Source organism: Oncorhynchus tshawytscha, linkage group LG32 (genome assembly GCF_018296145.1).
Source record: "Oncorhynchus tshawytscha isolate Ot180627B linkage group LG32, Otsh_v2.0, whole genome shotgun sequence".
In the NCBI taxonomy this organism is placed as follows: Eukaryota; Metazoa; Chordata; class Actinopteri; order Salmoniformes; family Salmonidae; genus Oncorhynchus; species Oncorhynchus tshawytscha.
Genome location: NC_056460.1, coordinates 13746981 through 13770009, shown reverse-complemented (window position 1 = coordinate 13770009; position 23029 = coordinate 13746981).

Below are 23029 nucleotides of genomic sequence, written 5' to 3'. Positions count from 1 at the left end.
TTCCCCTGTGATGTACTTACTCCCGTGCATGATAGTTTTTGCCTGCTCCACTAGCAATGCCTTTCCCTGTCTATACTTTAGCCTATCAGATTTCCTGTTATCTACCTATTGCCTGATCTCCCAGACAGCGTTACTAGCCTTTTCCCTGCCTGTACTGTTGCCCTTTTGGACCCCCTGTGTATGACCTTCTGCCTGCCCCTGGACCCAGCTACCTGCCTCCTCCTGTGGTCCTTTTCAATAAACATCTGCTGCGCCCTGCGCTTGAAACTAGCTCTGTCTCCCCCTGTTTTCGTTACACCTATGCTGTAGAACCATGGTTCTCAGGCAGCACAGTGCTGACCTAGGTCACATGGTCTGCAACACCTGGCCAGTGGGGAGAGAACAGGGCGCTTGTTTTTACCAGGGAGTTATGAAACAATTATAGAAGTGAGGATTGTGTTCTGTGGAATGAAAATGTGTATATTCTGAATAAGGAGGCCTGTAAGTCATTTTAGATGATTTCCACTGTCTTTGTTCTTGATTTTTAGTAATGTGCAGTATGTTTCATTTATCTTGATGTTTCAGGATTAATTCATCAAGATTCCATCAGTGAAATACTGTATCAGTTGGATTTCATATTGTCCTTTGCTTTCCCTTGGTTATTTTTGTATACATCTAACTAATACTTTTAGAAAATAGTTCTGTCTTCACCTGTCAGTCTGCTCCTCATAATTCACACCTTATCCTCCCTCAATTACTCCCATGTGTAATTTTGTCACCGACGAGCACTTTTCTGAAATGACTGCACTCATTTCACACTAATGACTGAGCACTCATTTCACACTAATGACTGAGCGCTCATTTCACACTAATGACTGAGCAATCACTTCTCACTAATGACTGAGCACTCATTTCAGATGGGCTTCAAAAGCCCCAATCTACCAGAGAAGTCATGTATACACAGGTTGCATCCCTTTCCCTATATAGTACACTATTTGTCACCAAGGCCCAAAGGGTTCTGGTCAAAAGTAGTTCACTATGGAATAGGGTGCCATTCAGAATGCAGTCACAGTGTGAAAAGTTCACCTCTTTCTGAATCAGTGGGCTGATTCATGTGTTTTAGTTGGCAGTTTGAATTGGTTGATGCTGTGATGTGGAAAGCCTCACTTAAAGGCCTATGATCTTCCAATTGTCAATATCAACAGCTCTGGCTGCTCCAATGCTTATGCTGTATGATGTAAATGCATATGGGTGTTGGGCAAGGGAATATGAATGGACTTGCCCAATGCTACAATATGTAAATAATTATTGTAATGACCATCTGGTCATTTTTTGTTATTGAACACACACACACACACAATATATACTGTATATAAATTTTTTTGCCAGTAGTATGCTTCCTAAACAATGTCCACTATCAGGAATCAAGGTAAGACCCAGATGCAGAGATGTCAAATTGACAATGGTTTAATATTCCAACAGGGGCCGGCAATAGTCAGGTCAAGGCTGGCAGGGGTCAGTAAACCAGAGGTGGGGCAAAGGTAGCGGATTGGAGGAAGGTTCAGGGTCAGGGTAGGCAGAGGTCAACATTCCAGAGGTGGGTCAAAAGTACAGGTGGGCAAAGGTACAGGTCGTAAGGGAGGCTCAAGGTCAGGCAGTGGGCTCAGAGTCAGGACAGGCAAAGGTCGAAAAGCAGGAGCTGAGAACAAAAAACGCTGGTTGACCTGACAAACAAGACAAACTGGCAACGGACAAACAGAGAACACAGGTATAAATACACAGAGGATAATGGGGAGGCTGGGCGACACATGGAGGGGGGTGGAGACCATCACAAGGACAGGTGAAACAGATCAGGGTGTGATAGTCCACTGTCATTACTCTTGCTCAGCACAACATAACAGCTTGTGAAACAAAATGACATCCCAAAATGCATTTTAACATTAAACCATTGTTCCTTTGAAACAATAGCCAACAATAACCAACCTCTTAATACATGGAATAATGCATTTGCCCTTAGCTTTTTATGTTCTTATCCCTGTCATTTAATTAAACCTATAAAAATGTTCCTCATTCATTTTCCATGTTTACAGATGTTACGGTTTTCCTCCGTCGAAAGAGAGTCGGACCAAAATGCAGCGTGGTTAATATGATACATCTTTAATACGATGAAAACGAAAAATACAAAAACAACACACGGAACGTGAAAACCTATACAGCCTATCTGGTGACAACTAACACAAAGACAGGAACAATCACCACTCAAAGAATATGGCTGCCTAAATATGGTTCCCAATCAGAGACAACAAGAATCACCTGCCTCTGATTGAGAACCACCTCAGGCAACCATAGACTTTGCTAGAACACCCCACTAAGCCATTATCCCAAAACCTACGAAAAACCCCCATACATAAACACAACACAAAATAAACCCATGTCACACCCTGGCCTGACCAAATAAATACAGAAAACACAATACCCCATACAGTATCCATCATCAATACCCCAGACGCCACCATTCCTTCCTCAAATTCCTCCAATATGATGAGAGAGGGTTGCAGTGTTGGTGCGATGTGAGAGGAAACACTCTTCTCAGCAGTCTCCCTGCTATAATTAATGAAGGGATCACATTCTATATTTATATAGAGTTATATTATATATTTATTTCCAAGTCATTAGGATTCTGCCCCCAAGGGCCGACATCCTCCTGTTGTTGCTAGCGCGTTCTCCTGGGACCATTCATTTTGTTTGGTCTAGATAACAAAGGGAGAACGAATTGATGGTGGATACTGCATGGGGTATTGAGGGTGGATACTGTATGGAGTATTGATGGTGGATACTCTATGGGGTATTGATGGTGGATAATGTATGGGGTATTGATGGTGGATACTGTATGGGGTATTGATGGTGCATAATGTATGAGCTATTGATAGAGAGATGGAAAATGTGGTGACAACATGGAGGAATGTATAGAGATATTCATAGTTAGGTCAAACTTCTTTCAAAAATGTATTGTCACATTTCATAAGTCAACCATATGCTGTGTTAGACATTGGTGTCATCACAAAGTGCTCTAAGCTCAGTTGGTGCCCACTAGCTACAGCTAAAGCAAACCATAACACTATACATCTGATGTAATATAGACTAAATATCTAAGTGACCCAGGTAACACATTCAAAAAGAAACTAAGCACAATGCTGATCTTGGATCAGGTCTCCCTCTTCCTTTTAAAAGACCAATTAGTCTTCTTGGTGTGGGTGTAAGACAAGCCTGGCAGTGCTTTTCTCTCAGTGTGTTATAGTGGGCCTCCATTCTGGGGCAGATCCACTCAGTTTCACTAGGTGGTGGAGCAATTAACCATACAGAGTGAAACTGGAAGGTGTGCTCTATATTTTCAATTCTTGTAGACAAAGTGATACTTTGGAGCGAAGATGTGAGGGAAAACTTCATGTGAGAATAAGGTAGATTGACATGTACATTGACATTATGGAGGTAATTAAAGCCTACAAAACAGCAAAGTAACATATTTGAAAAAACTTCTTTGCATTTCCATACATTGAATGACTAGAGTATGTATTGTGGATTCTTTGAAGAAACACCACTTTCTTTCAGACTAGGAAATAACAATGTTTATTGCTGCATGTTGGGTTCTGAGGGACTGCATATAGGCTACATTCAAATTGACAAAAGAGACCTATAATATATAGAACCAAATTTAGACTGTTGCCGCGACAATCTGGCTAGCGGTTAGCTCCAGTACCTTGTTAGTGTTTTCTTCATGCAGATCTCCTGTGGACTGACACATTGTTAGTTATTGACTCCCCTCCCCTTAGGGCCCCATTGCGGTTTGCACTTAATGACTAATGTATCTCCCCTCTTGAGGAATATCTCTTCTGAAGGGCTGGCCAGCTGTGATAATGTCATAAAAAATATTCCTGTGCTCACAGACACAGAATACTGTTCATATATTCTAAGATTGTAAGGACATTTGTTGGAATCGGAAACTGATCTTGGCAAGTTATCTGTATCTCAGTGGCAATATTGTTTTCTTTCATTTGTTGTTGTTGACCCTGGGTGCCCTTTGTGCTTCTGAAATTGTCCTCTAATCACTATATAGTGCACTACTTTTGACCCGGGCCCAAAGGGATCTGATCAAAAGTAGTGCACTTCATAGGGAGTTATTTTGGACATAGTCCTTTGACTGAGAACACATTTGTATTTACAGCTACAACCTGGGAAATCGTTTCAGTGGAGAGGATGGGGATGAATGAGCCAATTGGAAGCTGGGGATGATTAGGTGGCCATGATGGTATGAGGGTCAGATTGGGAATTTAGCAAGGACACCGGGGTTAACCCCTACTCTTACGATAAGTGCCATGTTATCTTTAGTGACCACAGAGAGTCAGAGCACCCGTTTATTGTCCCGTTTGAAAGACGGCACATTACACAGGGCAATGTCACCAATCACTATCCTGGGGCATTGGGATCGCCTTAGACCCGAGGAAAGAGTGCCTCCTACTGGCCTTTCAACACCACTTCCAGCAGCATCTGGTCTCCAATCCAGGGACCGACCAGGACCAACTATGTTTAGCTTCAGAGTCAAGCCAGCAGGATTACTCAGTCAGTCACCTCAGTGGACATTTCATTTTCCCGTTATGCTCGGCAGTGCAAGTGCACACAGAGGACTAACAATGGGCATTCTAATGACTCCCCACACTGATTAGCTTGATAATTTAATTCAAATGGAATAATCACCAAAAATAATGAGCAATTAAAACACAGTGTTTTGAAGAACTGTGCTATATTTGTCTTTTTAAAAGCTTTAAATTTGTCCACATTTCATTAAACTTTAATCATTATTCTAAAGCAGACTCAGAGGTCCAAGCATTTGTAGGCAACAGTAACATCATACCATAATTCAATATACTGCATACAGATGTAGGATCTTAATTTGATCACTATTTTGTTGCTGATTTATAGGAATTCACTGAAAATCCACCATATCACACGGTTATATTAACAGATTTCGACATTTCATGTAGCATTCTTTTGACCAGCTTATAGCTAACCACCGATCAAGCAACATTGTGGACTAAACATTCAAATCCTCTTTCTACAGGATTATTTTGCAATGACTGAATATTGGTCAAATGAAGATCCTACATCTGTATGGAATCCTTATCCTTTAGTTTATGATGACGACTTATAGTCTTAATGTTTCTGATACTGAGTCTAATTAGGTTGTAAATGTCTTTACTGTAGCAAAGTTTGTTCGATTCCAACACATTGGGTGCACATCCAACCTTGTAAACTCTTTCTCTTGTCTAAACTTTTGCTCAATCGTCCTCATTAAGCAAACAGCAAGCGGTACATGAGCTGCGTTGAATCAGGCTTTCGTTTTGCACCGTGTTCTAAGACAATACGTTCAATCAAGTACTTGATGGTTATATAAGGTGGTTAATGGATACTTTTGCCCTGGCTCATAAAGTTAGTATTTCCCCCTATCAGTTTGTAGATTTTTTATTCAGAGTGGTGGAGGGGTGGGAGGAAGTTGATTAACCCCCTGTTCTTTCCAGTGACTGCATATTACAGTATATCTGCCAGTTTTATTTTCTATTTCATTTATGCGCTGCGATGGCTGTAGCACTAGACATTGACAGTATTTTCAGATGGCTCTCACAGGACTACAATTAAACAACTCAACAGAGACGGGGTCATCCTTTCTTTCTTTCTTTCTTTCTTTCTTTCTTTCTTTCTTTCTTTCTTTCTTTCTTTCTTTCTTTCTTTCTTTCTTTCTTTCTTTCTTTCTTTCTTTCTTTCTTTCTTTCTTTCTTTCTTTCTTTATCTGTCCTCCTCCTCCTACTTCTCCTCTCCTAATAATATGTGGTTAAACATTCTCTCCACTTTGATTGGTTTCTCAAATGATTGCCTCGGCTTGTTCATCAACTACTTCTCTTATAGAGTTCAGTGTGTCAAATCGGAGGGCTTGTTGTCCGGACCTCTGGCCGTCTCTATGGGGGTGCCACAGGGTTCAATTCTCGGGCCGACTCTTTTCTCTGTATACATCAATGATGTCGTTCTTGCTGCTGGTGATTCTCTGATCCACCGCTACACAGACGACAACATTCTGTATACCTCTGGCCCTACTTTGGATACTGTGTTATCTAACCTCCAGACGAGCTTCAATGCCATACAACTCTCCTTCCATGGCAGCTAAATGCTCTTAAATGCAAGTAAAACTAAATGCACTACCTCCAGCATCACTACTCTGGACGGTTCTGACATAGAATATGTGGACAACTACTAACACCTAGGTGTCTGGTTAGACTGTAAACTCTCCTTCCAGACTCACATTAAGCATCTCCAATCCAAAATTAAATCTAGAATCGGCTTCCTATTTCGCAGCAAAGCATCCTTCACTCATGCTGCCAAACATACCCTCGTAAAATTGACCATCCTACCGATCCTCGACTTCGGCGATGTCATTTACAAAATAGCATCCAACACTCTACTCAACAAATTGGATGCAGTCTATCACAGTGCCATTTGTTTTGTCACCAAAGCCCCATATACTACCCACCACTGCGACCTGTACGCTCTCGTTGGCTGGCCCTCGCTTCATACTCGTTACCAAACCCACTGGCTCCAGGTCATCTACAAGTCTCTGCTAGGTAAAGTCCCGCCTTCTCTCAGCTCACTGATCACCATAGCAGCATGTGCTCCAGCCGGTATATCTTACTTGTCACCCCCAAAGCCAATTCTTCCTTCAGCCGACTTTCCTTCCAGTTCTCTGCTGCCAATGACTGGAACGAACTTCAAAAATCACTGACGCTGGAGACTCATATCTCCCTCACCAGCTTTACGCACCAGCTGTCAGAGCAGCTCACAGATCACTGCACCTGTACATAGCCCATCTGTAAATAGCCCATCCAACTACCTCATCCCCATACTGTATTTATTTATTATTCTTGCTCCTTTGCACCCTAGTATCTCTACTTGCACATTCTTCTTCTGCACATCTACCATTCCAGTGTTTAATTGCTATATAAGAATTACTTCGCCACTATGGCCTATTTATTGCCTTACCTCCCTTATCCTACCTCATTTGCACATACTGTATATAGACTTTTTCAACTGTATTATTGACTGTATGTTTGTTTATTCCATGTGTAACTCTGTATTGTTGTATGTGTCGAACTGCTTTGCTTTATCTTGGCCAGGTCACAGTTGCAAATAATATCTTGTTCTCAACTTGCCTACCTGGTTAAATAAAGGTGAAATAAATAAAATAAAAATTGTTTGGCACTGGCTGGGTTCTTTTGAATTACGGCAACTTGGCTCATTAAAAGTCAGACTAGACTAATGGATGTGTAGAATTCTATGACTCAACTGGGCTGCAGGTCTGGCCTGGGCTGGAGGGCTCTACTCTACAGAGAAAGATCATCTCTCTTTATCTCTCACTCTCTGTTTCTGTCAGACCGGCCCTCTCTGCTCCCATTCAACTTGGTACGAAGTAGTTGTGATTATCCTGGACATTCATGTTTCCTCTCCTCCCCCTCTGTAGGCCTGAGGAGAAGCCTGGTTTAGAGCTCTGTGAGGTGAATGGTCAAATCTAAATGGTAAATCTAAATATTTTAAAACCAAGAGACAGAGACAGGCGCTTCATCATTAGATAACCACTGATAGGGGACTCATTAAATACATTTTCCTCCCTCTTCCTAAAATAGTCCAAACTTAGTTCAGCCCGCATACTGTTCAGTCCCCAGTACCGATTCAGTTTGTACCCATAGTCAAGCCCTCTGTCTTATATGATGTAGGCCTAATGGACTGGGTATGAAGTTGACATGAAATAAAACAATGGAAGTGGTGGTCATATTGACAACATCATGTTGTTCAAGGATGATGATCTTGAAAATGATGCTTTCTATAAGATCCTTGCACTTTTATGTTGCAGTTCAGAAAGGCATGACAAAATACTGACCTTCCTATAGCACCTCTTCTTTATTAGGTAATATCATGCTGAACTAATAAAACCTGGCCATGACCCCAGTCTCCAGGGTGTCTCATGGGGTGCATTAATACGCTTGTACATGTGTGAAATAGGACGAATATCAGCACCCACCAAATTATTATTATTCTAATATCACGTAGTATTAGATATACTGTAGCCTTAAGAGTGTATTCTATTCTCTCACTGGAGAAAAAAAATCTTGCGGGCCTTATCAAACGGGATGCCAGAAAACAATCTCAAGAGCGTTTTTCTCCCGTCAAGGATAGGATGCTTAGAAGACAAGTACAGAGTTAAGGCATTTTCTTGTTTGATATCATCCCTAGTAAAATTAAATTAAAATGAAAGGTATCGCTGTTCTTTTGCCTTGCTAGGGGTCTGTGTCAGCATGCTGTGTGAGAGTGAGTCACCCCCTTAGAAAACAGTATTCAAGCAATACTCAGTAATTGGTTTCAGAGATAAGGTCTCCTTCGTTCACAATGGGGATAACTCAATCCCTGATCTTGTTAGAGAGCTTTTAGGGGATAGAGATGATCAACAGGATCCCAGAGTCCTGCCTCCTGTTTTTATCTTGCGGACACCATTTTCTCTCTGATGGCTCGCCTTAACCAACATAATCGGCATGGGAAAGATGACATTTGGCATTCTATTACGAATCAGATGAAAATATTGTACAGCTTGCCAGCCACATACTGTAAAGACTAGGGAAAAACTGAACTGTCTGACAGTCTGCTCGCTCAGATGTTTAGAGTTTCTTCACACGTCTTTCTGAACTACAGTAATTTGAGCTAGCCATGTAGCCTTATCGACTACTATTGCTGTGGGGTTTGCAATTCAGTCCTTTAGTTCAACCATTGTGACTTGTGTATCTTTAGCAGTGTGTAGAAAATGGTACCTGTCAGTGGTCGACCATGGTCCTGGCAGGTCCCTTCTTGTGGGAGTTAATATGGGAATTTAAATACAAAATGAATCAAGCAGATGAAATGTTTTCAGCTTTTGTGGCCAGGGCCTGAAATAAAATCAATGCGGTGGATATTGAACCGTGGCCTCCCCTGAGAGAGCACAGAGATCTGAGGATGCCTTAAATACATTGAGTGTATTGATGACTGGATGTAACGGCTCTCTGTCTTTGTCTCCAGGTCTGGCAGGGTAACTTTTAGAAATGTACCAATTATACCAGACTCATCAATGCTGATGTACAGTATCACATGTGTAAAACACCTATAGGTGAGTATGTTGGTTCAGAAGCACCACTGGAGATCATGTACTATAGCAGGTAGATATTAATTCTGTGGGATTTTTTTGAAGTACCATAATGTACCCATGGTTACCACCTAGTTTCCTAGGAAATACTAGGTAAATACCACTGGAAATAGTACTGTAAAATAAAGTACTAGAAATAATTGGTTAGAAATCTGTTTTCGAGGTCTGTTTATTGAAGCAGTTTTGGGTCATTTTAGGAAGTCTAACGATTCCTAAATCAATTAAAATGTATTGGTCACATACACATATTTAGCAGATGTTATTGCGGTGTAGCAAAATGCTTCGTGTCGACTGTAGAGAGACCCCTATCGTTGCTCCACCCCACCCCTCCCTTCTTTTTAAGAAACTTCTTACTGTACTGGGGGGGTTACTGTACTGTAGAGATATAGTTTGTCTCTGGTGCATTTCCTCAAATGTTTGTGTTCGTGCTGAAGCATCTTAGAAGTCATTTCATGTAGCTAAGTACTTCTGTCACTAATTAATACGTTATTACCGTTTAAATAATTACCAATGTTCAGAAACCTGATCAGTTGGTATGCTCACTTAATCTGTTTTTCAGGATTCATGTAGTTGTTTATTTCACTGGACAATCTGTGCCAAAGTGACAGTAGCTATGAATGGTAGGACCTTTGGGATTGGAGCCCAGTTGGTACCCAGTTGATTTGATTTGACAGTTGGTACCCCCCCCCCCTTCTCCCTAAAAAGCATAGCAGTAATAATATCACCATGTGTCAATGTGCAGTGACAAAAATGTCTAGTGACCAAGTGTTTAAGGAATATACCATCTTGTACCGTCTGATTCCATTCTTAGACTGTGAAAGATAATTTGCAATATATTTTTAGAACCAAGGGTTAAATGTGCATTTTACCCAGGTGTTACTTGCCATGAAATCACCTTGTCTCTCTCGAATGCTTGTAAGTTATAATTTTGGCCTCTGAATCAAAGTGATTATATTCCATCATAAAACATTATGTGTGATAAAGAGAGGACTGAGGCACGAGAAACCGTAAGGTCTCAGACAGTTTACACCATTTACCGTCATGTACTCCACCACCTACAATGCAACCCTCTGTGCAAATTGACAAGTTATGCTAATTCAAAACAATAATAAGAATAAGCTGAACGCAACACAGCTCTTGATTAGGAGGTTCAGACCTGAACTTTTAGTTTAGAATAATAGTGACTGCATTAATGTAGTGCGGAATCTCAGAAGAGTACGTCATGAGGGACAAGGCATGATACGGTGTTCATTGCCATGTCATGCTAACTGCTAATGTTTTCCAACCATGCAAATGAATTAATCACGCATATTAATTTAGCTTTACTGGGTGGGTCAATGATAACATCTGTTTTCCTTCAGGAATAAATAAAATCCAACAATGCAATGTAATGAGACATGGGGAGAAAGTTCCCTGTATTGCTCTGTTCCGTACTCACACGGTAAGGGTTCTTATGTCATCCTGTCATCCTGACAAACTTGATCTGAAGGACAAATATTGTCAACAAGTAGTTTAGACAACTTTCAAATCTGACCTAGTTCAAATCTGTTTCACAAATCTAGTTCTCTAAATCAGCCGTGGCAGATCAAATTTATATGTAAACCTGAATAAGCATTTTTTTTCATAGTCAGAGTTTCAATTCACAAAACCAGCTATGAGTGGTGAAAAATGGGGGAACAATAAACACGGAAACGACCGCGGAGGGCCAAGGTTAAAGTGCTGGGGGTCAAGAGTCAGTTGAAAAATGGCTCAAAGTGGTGCAGGAAGTATCCTTTCTGGAGCCAAATAATGTGAATCATAGTCATTGCCGCAGTGAAAGATGAGGAGGAAACATCATCAGAAAGTGAAAAACAAGTGGAGAGAGGGGAGACTGAAGTGGAGCAGGTGGTGGGATGGAGAGGAACAGGGGAGGGAGGAGGTGGTTGGAGAGATGAGAGAGAGAGAGAAGAGAAAAAATTGGTTTGCAACTCTGACGGGTATTGGTAGTTCAGATTGTGTAAGAGTTGGTAGAAAATGTGAGGTTTTAAGGGTTGAGGTGTGTGATGAAGGAGGGATGATGAGGAAAGCTGGAGTGATGGCAATCAGAACTGAAGAAACTTGTTTGGATCTCCTGCATTTCTCTGTTTGCAGCCCGCCTGCCAGGGATCCTGAGAGTGGGAGCAGGAAACAGAGGTGTGAACAGCAAAATAAGTCTGTTGAGGATGCACTGAAAAGACCACTTTGGCTATGACAAAAGTGTGAGAACACCACCATCAATGGTGAGGATAAGATAGGAGCAGACAGAGAGGGAGAGAGTGGGCCGGGGTTCAAGGTTGTTGCCTGGAAAGGAGTAGAGTGTTTTTAGAAGTGAAGAATGATACTTGAGGCAAGAAAGGCAATGCACGTGTTTTGACATTAGAAAAATGTGATGTAACATTGTGTTACACTGTTGGATGAAGGAATCAATTAACTTGAAATCGGTTCATGTTTTGCTGAATCTTATTGTGCCGTTAAATCAAATAACATTGTGTTTGTCACATGCGCTGAATACAACAGGTTCACCTTACAGTGAAATGCTTACTTACAAGCCCTTAACCAACAATGCTTTAAAATGTTTTTAAAGAAGTGTTAAGCAGTCATGAAAATACAAGTGTCTTACATCGTTTCAAAGCTTAACTTCTTGTTAATCCATCCGCTTTTGTCAGATTTCAAACAGGCTTTACGGCGAAAGCATACCATGCGATTATCTGAGGACAGCCCCCCGCATACAAAAGCATGACAAACATTTTCCAAACAAGCAGAGGCGTCACGAAATGGCTATAAAATAAATCACTTACCTTTGAACATCTTCCTCTTTTTGCAATCCCAAGAGTCCCAGCTACATAACAAATGGTCCTTTTGTTCGATAAAGTCCTTTATATCCTAAAAAAAGTCTGTTTAGTTGGCGCGCTTGATTCAGTAATCCACCGGTTTCCCTCGTTCAAAATGCATACAAATGAATCCCAAAGGTTACCAATAAACTTCGTCCAAACAAGTCAATCAACGTTTCTAATCAATCCTCAGGTACCCTAATATGTAAATAAACAATCAAATTTAAGACGGAGAATAGTGTGTTCATTACTGGAGATGAATAACGAAGTGCACGCCCTCACACCGACCAGCGCCACAATACTATAGCCAAAATTTGAGCCACTTCGAAAAACTACAAATTCTAGCTTATTTAAATAACAAAAACAAGCCTGAAACTTTTTCTAAAGACTGTAGAGGTAAAACAAATGATTGTTGTCTATCAACAATGACAAGACAAATTGGATGGAGAATTACTGAGGATAATAGCAGACAATATTGCCAGTCCTATTTGTCACATCTTCCATTTAAGACTACTAGACAGTGTGTGCCCTCAGGCTTGGAGGGAAGCAAAAGTCATTCCGCTACCTAAGAATAGTAAAGCCCCATTTACTGGCTCAAAAAGCCAACCAATCCACCTGTTACCAACCCTTAGTAAACTTTTGGAAAAAATTGCGTGACCAGATACAATGCTATTTTACAGTAAACAACTTGACATCATACTTTCAGCATTCTTATAGAGATGGACATTCAACAAGCACAGCACTTACACAAATGACTTGTATTGGCAATATTGGCTGATAGAAATTGATGATGAAAAGATTGGGGGCTGTTTTTCAGTGTGGCCTTTGACATTCTCGATCATAGTCTGCTGCTGGCAAAACTTATGTGTTATAGCTTTACCCCCCCTGCTATATTGTGGATAAAGAGTTACTTGTCTAACAGAACACAGAGGGTGTTCTTTAATGGAAACCTCTCCAACATAATCCAGGTAGAATCAGTAATTCCCCAACACAACTGTTGAGGCCCATTACTCTTTTCAATCTTTCGTAATGAATTGCCGCTGGCTTTGAGGAAAGCCAGAATGTTTATGTATGCGGATGACTCTACACTATACACGTCAGCTACTACTACGGCGACTGAAATGACTGCAACACTAAACCTCAACTAAATTGTGTAATAAATAATGTGGAAATTGAGCAAGTCGACCAGGTCAAAACATATTGATACAACAGTAGCTAAGATGGGGAGAAGTATGTCTATGATAAGGCGCTACTCTACCTTCTTGACAGCACTGTCAGCAAGGCAGGTACTACAGGCCCTAGTTTTGTCGCACCTGGACTACTGTTCAGTCATGTGGTCAGGTGCCACAAAAATGGACAGGAAAATTGCAATTGGTTCAGAACAGGGCAGCACGGATGGCTCTTGGATGTATACAGAAAGCAAATATTAATAATATCCATGTCAATCTCTCCTGGTTCAAAGTGGGGGAGAGATTGACTTCATCACTGCTTATATTTAACAGAGGTATTGACATGTTGAATGCACTGAGCTGTCTGTTTGAACTACTGGCACAAAGCTTGGACACCCATATATACCCCACAAGACATGCCACAAGAGATCTCTTCACAGTCCCCAAGTCCAGAACAGACCTTGCAAGGCACACATAACTAAATAGAGCCATGACTACATGGAACTCTATTCCACATCAAGTAAATCATGCAAGCAGTAAAATTAGATTTCAAAAACAGATTAAAAAAAAAACACCTTATGGAACAGCGGGGACTGTGAAGCAACACGAACATAGGTGCATACACACACACACAATAGCATACACACACATGTACACATGTGTTTTGTGCTGTATATTTTTGGTAGTGGTGGAGTAGGGGTCTGAGGAATGTATTGTAATGTTTTTAAAATTGTATAAACTGCCTTAATATTGCTGAACCCCAGGAAGAGTGGCTGCTGCCTTGGCAGCTAATGGGGATCCATAATAAATAAATACAAATACAAATACAAATGACCAGTCTTTCAAATCACTTCATGGCTACAGACGTGAGTTCTATGGGTCGGTAGTCATTTAGGCAGGTTACCTTAGGGTTCTTGGATACAGGGACTATGGTGGTCTGCTTGAAACATGTTGGTATTACAGACTCAGTCAGGGACATGTTGAAAATGTCACTGAAGACACTTGCCAGTTGGTGAGCGCATGCTCGGAGTACACGTCCTGGTAATCCGTCTGGCCCTGCGGCCTTATGAAATATTTTCAGTCCTTCTCTCATCTCCTTTGTACAACCACAAAGTATAGTACTGTTACACACTGAGAGGGAGAGACTTGGATCTCAGCAGTTTTTTGTGAATGTAATAAATTCATTGCTGCTCTACTCACATTCAAGCTGAAGGCAACTTCACTTCATTAAAATGGGACACAAACAGACAGTCCTGCAGTTTCTGCTCCATTTGACTCTGAAAAGTTCAGCTGGCTTTGTCCTTGTTAGACCTACACTAAATATCCAGTGTCTTTGAGATTATCTACTGGAAAACAAGGGTGATGTGAAATTATTACAACTCATGAGAGATATGATGAAGCCAAACAGTTAATATGTATGTGAAGAGATATATATGTAGTCTACAAATTCTAAACTAAAGAACTATGCTAATATAATCAATATGAGTAAAGAGCATTACATTGGCTTGCTTGAAGACTCAACTGAAGAACTCTTGATTATGCAAAATGATCACAACTCTCAACTTACGAAAGATTGAGAATGACACGCACAAGTGTACGTCTGTGTACTTAGAGTTCATTACGTCTCTGTTGATTCCACTTTTGCCTAATATGACAGGGAAAACAGAATGCATTGACATTCCCATTTCAAACCCCTTGGTAAACGGCTCACACCATCTGTTCCTAAATCCAATGAATTACCTTTCAGGGGAATACATGTTGAAATGCCATGGCTCCCAGTTTGCCAGAGGCATGGAGCTCCCAAAGCCTTTCTCTCCATGTTCCTGACATGGTTTGGGCAGGAAGCCGACAGTGACAGAAAGTTGGTGTATGGAAGTGGCTTGGTTTCATATCTCTCTCTGAGAGAATTACTCAGACTATCAGATTGGATTATAGAATTGACTTGGGAGTGTAAGGCTGTGTAAAACCATAGACATACTAGATAACCCCACCCTTGATGTTGTCTCGATGTTGTCTCCAAAGTCTATATTGTATTAATTGAGTTTATCCTTCTCTGAATCTTCTGATCATTAAAACAAACATATACTGTATGTTGGCAGGATGCGTCTCAAGAATCTCAAATGTGTCTGAGCTTGTAAAGAGACTTCCAAGAATGTGCATTGATGTGTGTAGCACTGGAGAAATATAGAGTGGGTTTAAGATCATTTTCAACTCTGGATGGAGATACTTTTTTGTGATATTTAATGCATTAACACAATATTCACCCTTTGAAATTGACTAAGGAGTAGAGGGGAAGGGAGAAACTACTCAGAGAGGATGTAAATGTGGTTTAATGTGAGAGAGGACAGCAAGGAGATGGAGGACACCCTCAGGTGGTTGGCAGAGATGAACGGGAGGAGAGGAGTCTGTGTCCAGCATGATAGACGGACAGGGGGGAAAAACAGAGAGCGTAAAAATAAAAGTGTTCAACTGCACAAGTATCATCTGCATAGCAGTGATAGAAGGCATTTGGGAAAGGCAGCGAGATGGCCCAGTGAGTGGGCATCAAGGGATAAAAAACAGAGGGTCGAGACCAGAGCCCTGGGGTACGCCGGTGCACAGATGTTAATGAGCAGAGTGATACTCTCCAGGAGGCCAGAGGAAGTGAATGCCATCGGAAGAGTGGAGAGGAGAGCAGGCCTACATATAGTCTACTGGCAGGTTCAGAGATCTGCACCACAGCGGGAAATTGAGAGCAAAGACCTAAAATAGTCATTTATGACGGTTTTCAAAAAAAAGGGTAAAATGATTGTACTGTTCACCCCTATATGTTGAAGGACATAGGGGTCAAACTCACTCTTGGATATTTCCCCCCAGTATTAAAGTGACAAATGGCAATTAAATCACTGATATTTCATGACACTGCATGAAAAGCTCAATTGAGCAATCCCCAGAGTGCTTCCACAACAACAACAACAACATTAACATTTTACATTATTATCACAATCTTAAAATCATTATTCATTGTTTTCCTTTTAACCAGGCACTGATGTAAAGTTAGGGAGGGTGCACTGAGATATGATAGCACCATCAAGGTCCACATTGAGATGAGCGAATTATCAATGCAATTGACTAAATGACAGAGCGGATCATATCCCTTAAACCTCCTCTGGGACAGGTGTTAGCTTGAGTGACAAGTCGCAATTATACCCCAACTAACAAGAGACACTCACCTAGAGCAAAACTAATTAATTCAAAGGAGATTTTAAATCATGTAAAAAGGAATCAAAACCAAACCAAAAATATGTTTTATTCTATGAAAGTCAGTCACTGTATAGATGTAAATCACAGTTTTGAATGTGTTTTAGTGACATCAAAACTCCAAAGTTACTCTAAAAACAGAACTTCAAAGTTACTCTAAAACTCTTCAATCTACATGAAATTCCTGCAGCTTTCAATACACTTTTATTGCTGATATCAAAACATATTTGTGAACTTCTGAATTCTACGAAAACCAGCAAGGAGTGTCTCAGGTTGTGATCACACTCATTGCGATGCAGCATATTCTTTTTGATGTCAGCTGCTTTGGAAGTGCCACCGACTCGCAGTCACACCGACTGGTTGCACTTGCCCTCTTAAGGCGCTCCTGTCTTTTTGTCTCTGTCTCGCAGACATGGAAAGCAGGTGTTTGACAGCTGATGGGTCTAGCTAAGTCGGGTAAAGAACGCTCCTGATCCCAGTAATGAGGTACATGAGAGGGATTGTGTCTTTCTCCTTCATTTGACTTTAACACAAAAGTCTTTTAACTAAACTGTTTTGATTTGGTCTTGTTTTTTTGTTTCTGCTTTGAGGCTAAAGAGAAGCAAGTGTCTCAGAAAGGTCTCATACGGTCTCAAGGATTATTTTTCATTGCCTTTCATCTATTTCTGGTTGAATGCACACAACAATGAGGTTTTTGGTGTAGCTTTTTCTTTGCTGTGTTTCCAGACTAGGAAACCAGTGACATTAAAATTAGGCGATCATGGGAAATTGAATGGATGGGTAATGCCATTTGACATAAATCTCTGATCCACATCAAAAAGAGAATGATCTATCATTCATACTGCATTATATGCCCTTAATTATAATAGGTGGAAATGTTGAGTGCTGTTATGATGTAAGGGACATTTAAATAACTAAACAAACTCAATCCTAATCACCACATCTGTCATTGAACAACCCTAATTATTCAAATAATTCCATTACGCATCACCCACACAACAGATTCTGCTGTTAAGAAGTAAAAAACAAAGAGTAAAACAAAAAGTAAAAAACAATGTCAGATTACTGTATCTTGGCTAATCCTCATTGGACCCTGTTTAAGAATGCATAATGATATAGGAGAGTCCCAAACAGTCTCTTTGTGAAACAGTGATTGTCTGTGACGTATGGACATTAGATGAGGATACACACTAAGTAGACACAGAAAGGGGCTTTCCAAATATCTCTATGACTCCTTCCTTGTTCGTACATTTAGATATCAAGGACTAATGACTGAAGGTGATTTAACTGCAGGCTCTTAAAAAACCCTTACCGCGAAGATCCTTACCGCTAACGGGATCAAATTCGACAACATCCGGTGAAATCGGAGCGCTCCAAATTCAAAATACAAAATCGTAATATTAAACATTCATGAAAATACAAGTGTCATACATGATTCTTTAGCTTAGAATCTTGGTAATCAAACTGTGTTGTCAGATTTCAAAAGGACTGTACTGCGAAAACATAGCATTCGATTGTCTGGGGACAGCGCCTCACATTAGCATATTTTCCAAACCAGCACAGGCATCACAAAATAACAAATAACGATAAAAGTTTTTTTTAAATCTCACAGTTTACATCTCTCGCCATAGGAATACATTGCTTGCTCCCCTAAATTCAACCTGAAGCCTATGTGGGTTGTGAATGCCTTATGAACCTGTCTTCGATGACAATTCATCAGGCCACTATGAGGTCTACCTGTGTTGATTCTAAGCTTCCTGGAGCAACCGGAAGTCGTTAAATTCACCCTAAAGATGTTTTGATGTACCAAATCTGCAGTTTGTGAAAATCACTGCATTCAACCCTGTGTAGATCAGTCAAGTCTTAATGTATAGACTTTAAACTCAGGATTCTGTAAAAGCCTACCCCAATGAGGATATGTGTTTACTTTCAGCTTCCTGTGCCAACCGGAAGTGCCTTAAATTGGGGTCATAGGGGCTGTTTCGAAGGGTTAAAAAGTCTTTCCAAAACTTAATTTGTGTGACTAGGTAACCCTCATGAACTGTAAATCAGTAATTTCTCCCAACAGATGTCAAAGAAAAACTATCTCTCACACACACACAGAGCAAGGATGGAGTAACACGGTGCGGGGCTTAAGTAGTTCTAACACTCCCTTACCATCGTTGTTTATTTTAATACAAAATTATTTCGTAAGTATTTGTAGTATTCGTTAAGGGGCTAATTATTCATGAGGTGCAAACGCACGCACACAATTCATATTTTTTATCTATAGTTTCGTATTTGGAGATCAAGGGAGGGCAAGTAATTTCCAGTCTGATGTGTGATGTTGTACAGGTGAACTGATACATTGCCATTCTCTGCCCTAGTTGATAACTCCTTTGTGGCTGATGTGTTTCTTACCTTCTTACGGATCATTGGGACGCTAGCATCCCATCTCGACAACATCCAGTGAAATTGAAGAGCGCGAAATTCAAATGACAGAAATCGTAATATTAACTTATTAGGGGTAGGGAGCAGTATTGGGTAGCTTGGATGAAAAACCTCCCCAAATTAAGCTGCCTGCTACTCAGCCGTAAAAACTAGAATATGCATATAATTAGTACATTTGGATAGAAAACACTCTGAAGTTTCTAAACAACTGTTTGAATTATGTCTGTGAGTATGACAGAACTCATAAGGCAGGCAAAAACCTGAGAAAAAATCCAACCAGGAAGTGGGAAATCTGAGGTTTGTAGTTTTTCAACTCAGCCCCCATTGAAGATACAGGGTGATATTAGTTATGTTTCACTTCCCAAGGCATCCATTAGATGTCAACCGTATTTAGAACCTGTCTTGAGGATTCTACTCTAAAGGAGGGGATCATAAGAGCTCTTTGAGTGAGTGGTCTGGCAGAGTGCCACAGCCTCGGTCTGGCGCGCTCACGTGAAAGGTAGCTACATTCCACTTACAGTGGGGCAAAAAAAGTATTTAGTCAGCCACCAATTGTGCAAGTTCTCCCACTTAAAAAGATGAGAGGCCTGTAATTGTCATCATAGGTACACTTCAGCTATGACAGACAAAATGAGAAAAGAAAAACAGAAAATCACATTGTAGGATTTTTTATGAATTTATTTGCAAATTATGGTGGAAAATAAGTATTTAGTCACCTACAAACAAGCAAGATTTCTGGCTCTCACAGACCTGTAACTTCTTCTTTAAGAGGCTCCTCTGTCCTCCACTCATTTGGTTTTGATTGATATGGCAGGTGAATACCTGAGGACAATCCATCCAGAATTATTTTTTTTTCAGCTCACCCCTGATTACTATGGCTGCCAATGGGAATATAAAAGGAAGTCCTCCCAGATTGCAGTTCCTAGGGCTTCCACTAGATGTCAACAGTCTTTAGAAAGAGTTTCAAGCTTGTTTTTTGAAAAATGAACTAGAATTTGTAGTTTTAGTAAGGGGCTCTGGGGCGGAAAGACCTCGGAAGGACCTCAGCTTTTGAAGTGGACCATTCACCACTGGCCTGAGGAGAGACACATGAAACGAGGGGTTAATATGGTAATAAGGGGGAGCTGTAACCTATAATACACCTTGTTTATTCTCCTCAGGACCCGGTCCCTCGGTGTGAAAAACCAGGGCCTCGCTGCGGTGGCGGTCAGCACTTGCCTTCTGCTGCCCTTCGGCCCAGTTAAGGTACCCGTGGGCGGCCTCCCAGGTCTCCCTTGAGCGTCTCACCCAATCGTCCACCACAGGAGCCTCGGTCTGGCTCTGATGCCATGGTACCAGAACCGGCTGATAGCCCAACACACTTTGGAAGGGCGACAGGTTCGTAGAGGAGTGGCGCAGTGAGTTCTGGGCCATCTCTGCCCAGGGGATATTCTTCACCCACTCCCCTGGCTGGTCCTGGCAATACAACTGCAGAAACCTACCCACATCCTGGTTCACTCTCTCCACCTGCCCATTACTCTCGGGGTGAAAACCCGAGGTAAGCCTGACCGAGACCCCCAAACGTTCCATGAACACCTTCCACACCCTGGACGTGAACTGGGGACGCCGATCAGAAACAATGTCCTCAGGCCCCCCGTAGTGCCGTAAGACGTGAGTAAACAGGGCCTCGCATTCTGTAGGGCCGTAGGGAGACCGGGCAAAGGGAGGAGATGACAGGACTTAGAAAACCGATCCACAACGACCAGGATCGTGGTGTTGCCCTGTGATGGTGGCAGATCAGTCAGGAAGTCAAACGACAGGTGTGACCAAGGCCGCTGTGGAACGGGAAGGGGTTGTAACTTCCCTCTGGGCAGGTGCCTAGGAGCCTTGCACTGAGCGCACACCGAGCAGGAGGCCACATAAACTCTCACGTCCTTGGCTAAAGTGGACCACCAGTACTTCCCACTAAGACATTGCGCCGTCGTACCGATCCCCGGGTGACCAGAGGAGGGGGACGTGTGAGCCCACCAAATCAGCCTGTCTCTAACCTCCAACGGAACGTACACCCATCCAGCTGAACACTGTGGTGGAGTAGGCTAAACATGCAATGCTCGCTCGATGTCTGGGTCCACCTCCCACCTCACAGGTGCCACCAGACAAGAAGCTGGGCGGATGGGCGCAGGATCGATGGCCCGTTCCTCCGTATCATATAGTCGGTACAGTGCGTCTGCCTTAGTGTTCTGGGAGCCTGGTCTATAGGAGATGGTGAACCTAAATTGCGTGAAAAACATGGTCCACCTTGCCTAACGAGGGTTCAGTCTCCTCGCTGCCCGAATGTACTCTAGATTACGGTGGTCAGTCCAGATGAGAAAAGGGTGTTGAGCCCCATCAAGCCAATGTCTACACACCTTCAGGGCCCTGATGACAGACAGCAGCTCCCGATCCCCCACGTCATAGTTTCACTCCGCCGGGCTGAGCATCTGAGAAAAGAAAGCAATATCAGTTATGTTATACTCACAGACAATATTTTGACAGTTTTGGAAACTTTAGAGTGTTTTCTATCCAATACTAATAATAATATGCCTATATTAGCAACTGAGACTGAGGTGCTGGCCGTTTACAATGGGCACCTTTTCATCCAAGCTACTCAATACTGCCCCTGCAGCCATAAGATGTTAACTCAACAAGCGTTGAGGCCTCGACGCCATCTTGTTTCTGGGATAACTGCCCATTATGCCAATCTTAAGCTCACCAAGTTTTGTCTTCTAAGTATTTTCCATTGAGGAGAAATGGCCAGGTCGTGATTGGTGTTGTTTTGTACATTTGCAATAAGATTCCATTTGCCATCTGGTGGAATTTGACTAAATTTGAAAATTTTATAAAACGGAAACCGAATGTCCGAGAGACTTCGTTCGATGACTTCCTGGAAGATCTGGCCCCGGTGCATGGCCCGCCGCCGTCGGCAAATTTGACAAACATTTGCGGTCAAGTAAGGGATCGTACATTTGCAATATGGAGTTTCTCATCGATCATACAGAAAATGCCAAATATGGCCTTCATGTATGTAATGCTTTTGTGTTCGGGGCGCTGTCCTCAGATAATCACATGGTGTGCTTTCGCCGTAAAGCCTTTTTGAAATCTGACAAAGCGGCTGGATTAAGGACATGAATATTGCTTTGTGAGGCAGCCACTGTGACCTAGACACAGACACCTACTGTAACGTCTGCTTCCAACTCAAACACATAGATCGCCTGAACGCAGCTTACTCTCCAGATCCTAATCACCTGACATCTGATCACCTGTTCACACACGTATATCATTATCACACACTATTTAGTTCAGTTCTTTGCACCCCATCATTGTGAAGTATTGTTTGTTTTGTGACACACTTCTATGCGTAGCTCTGTTTTTCCTGTAATTTAATCATCCCTTGTTTTTGCCTGCTTCACTACCAACGCCTTTTGCCTATAAATTGCCTGTCCTTTGTCGGATTTCCTGTTATCAACATATTACCTGATCTCCAAGATGACGTTAATAGCCTTTTCCCTGCCTGTACTGTTGCCTTTTTGGACCCCCTGTGTATGACAGTCTGCCTGCCCCTGGACCCTTCCTCCTCCTGTGGTCCTTTACAAATAACCACTGATATGCCCTGTGCCTGAAACCAACTCTCTGTGTCCTATCGTTTTCATTACACCTACTCCATTTGAACACACACAAATACATACATATTTAACATTACATTTTAGAACACACACACAAACACATACATATTTAACCTTACATTTTAGAACACAAACACACACACCTATGCCTCGTCTATTTACAATCTCTTCCATATCCGTGGCAATATGAGGTAACAAAACAGTTTCTCTTCACACAGACCAACCTTATTAATAATTCACAGAGATAATGCATTTCTCTTAACTGCCGGACTGTCTGTTCAGCTAGGTTGAATATGGCCTTATGCTCTGCCTCTAATGCAGATTCATCATGATAATTTTCCTTTTTGTGTTATATTTAACCTCCATTTGTTAAAATGCAATTACGACACTTCTCAACCTCATATTCATCATCTCCAGCATCAAACCAGTGTCTACATACTGTATGTGATAACA